Raw genomic sequence first — 2,829 nt, 5'->3', positions numbered from 1 at the left:
TGACCGCCACCGGTGACTCGCCGGAGACTCGCCAACTCGGCCGAGTCGACTCGGTGGTTGACTCAGGTTGACTGGTTTGACCGGTTTAACTTAATTTTGGTTCGGTTAGAATCGATTTCGATTCGGTTAGGTTAAACCGGTCGGTTAAAATCAATTGGAAATCGGTTAGGATAAACCGGATTAATTAATTTATTAATTAGTTAATTAATTAATTAAATAATTAATCTTTGACCAGCGGGTTGACTTTTCCGTAAATACCCGTTTTAAACCGTTCGAAAGGCGTTCTGACTTGAAATTTCGATCTGATTTCAGATTTGGAGTCCATTTGAGCAGCTGGAGTTCATATATACCACTTCTCTTCATTGCTAAGGTGAGGGCTACTCCGTTAAATCCCGAGCTAGTTTAGTACTACCGTTATGGAAAGTTTAGTTTCGAAACATGATCCGTCTCTGTGAATCGAGTCTGTTTGAGAGTCTTGCTTGTTTATTATTATTATTGATTGTTAAACCGGAAATAGGATAATAGAGGATTCAACGGTTGATTGAAATGATTGATGTTAAGAATTGTTATATATATGTATATATATGCGAGTCCATGTTTTGGAGATTTGCGGGGTGCAGAGACGTTTGCACTGGCTGCCATGTTTGTGGAGATTTGCGGGGGTACAGAGACGTTTGTACTTACGACGCCTTAGAGATTTGCGGGGTGCAGTGTGGACTACTGTGCTAGCGACGCCTGTAGAGTTATATATATTTTTATCCTTATGAGGAAATGTGATATGCTATTATCGCATTGGTTGTATCATGTCTAGTCCACTAGACATATGTGATTGTTCTGTGTGGTGTAATAGACACCGTGTTTGCTTCATGCTAGAGCTAGGCCTACATAGTTGTAGTGCTATGAACTGAGTCAGTGGTTTGCGGTTTAGCATCCCATACCTCACTGGGCGATTCCCCTGTCGCTCACCCCTCCTTCTTTCCCCCTTTCAGGTGAGACCGACGAGCAGGAGTGATTATACCGGACCGGTGCTTTTGGGCTTTTACTACTATTGGGCTTTTGGGCTTCTATCGTTTTATCGCTTTTATCGTTATCGGGCCTCTAGGCCTTTGGACTTTTATCGTTTATGGTATTTCGTATTTCGGATTCTCGGTTTATGTCGTACCTTATGTTTCGGATTTTATTTTATATTATGGAATTCATGCGTGGATGTGGACTTTCAAATATTTATATATTTCAGATATTTGTATTTATCGAAGTATTTTTACTATTTCGAAAGTGACGGGTGTCACATCAGTCATAACCGGTTTCTTTGGAATTAAAAGGAAGCAGCCAGGGACACAAATCGAATTCATCGGCAGTATCCATCCATCATGGGAACAATGGTTAAATTTACGGTGGAAGATGAGCCGAAGATTCCAAACGTTGATGTCGATGATTCCAAACGTTGATGTCGATGCTTCCAAACAAATTTATTATCTCAGAATCATACATCACATTAACCTTCTACATCCTTGCCGTCGTCGTCCCTGTCCTCACTGCTGTCACCGTCTTCATCATCATCGCCATCATCGTCTCTGTCCCTATCTTTTTCTTTTATTGGTTCTACATGAGACAGACTAAGGACTGCAAAACTCTAACTCCATCGTCATGTTTCATCTTCTTCTCAACATGTTTTGTTTTACAGAAAAAAATATGAGGAAGATGAAGAAAAAAAACTAAGAGATAAGAAAAGAGAAAAAATATTGATTTGTGGTCACATGAATTAATTATTATATTTTAATTAGGTTTTAGTTAAGAAATAATGGGGGAAATGGTAGCAATGGGTTTCCACACGTCGAGAAAAAGAAAGAATGTGTTGAAATGAGAGAAAAAATGTGTTGGTAGTGAAAACTGTTTTATTGTGAAATAATAAACTTAAAACTGCCTAAACGACGTAATTCTTTCGTCTAATTAAACCACAATTTAGGTTATAATATTATATATATACTTTTGCAGTACAATGATATAAAAAAAATTGAATCGGTGAAAAGTTTCTGCAAACACACGTAATATTCTGTCATAGAACCAAGACAACTCAACTCATGTATGTGATATAAATCAAAAACAAATTGTTAAAATAAATCCCACTACATAAACTTTACGATATATTTTTTTTGAAAAGAAAACTTTACAATATTTTATAATTTCTTTGTTTTTGGGGACATAGAAGATTACAATCTATTGTTTCATCAAAACTACAATCTGCGAATCTAATTAAACCACAATTTAGGTTATAATATTATATATATACTTTTGCAGTACAATGATATTACTAAAGAGGTTGGCTTTGAAACTGAGAGTTTGAGAGTGAATTTTTTCCAATAATAAAACTTAAATATATATTTAAATCTTTTTATGTTAATTTTTAATTCTCAACTTTATTAATTATTATTTACAAGCACTAAATTTTTATAAATACATAATAAATAAGCATTAAAAATTAGAAATGATGTCTGTAACATCGTGGTCCAATGGTAAGATGGGCTCTTTCATGCATCCAGGTTGCAAGTTCGAACACTGCCGGAGGAAACTATCTTATGATGTTTCTGGACACTCCACACGGATGGACTTATGTTTTAGGGGTCATTTGCATACCTGGAGAGAGGGTCTATCCGTGGGCTACACCTCCACTTGGGAATTAGTTTGAGTCTTTCCATAGGTTTGGGATATCCCAAGTTTAAAAAAAAAAAATTTAGAAATGATCTAACAGGAGTTTCGCATACGTATATGTATTTATATATTGTCAAAAGAAAGATATAATAACATGGCAAGTAGACAAATTAACTCAGA

Source organism: Brassica oleracea, chromosome C2 (genome assembly GCF_000695525.1).
Source record: "Brassica oleracea var. oleracea cultivar TO1000 chromosome C2, BOL, whole genome shotgun sequence".
In the NCBI taxonomy this organism is placed as follows: Eukaryota; Viridiplantae; Streptophyta; class Magnoliopsida; order Brassicales; family Brassicaceae; genus Brassica; species Brassica oleracea.
The sequence above is the reverse complement of the archived record's forward strand: the minus strand, read 5'-3'. Positions refer to the sequence as shown.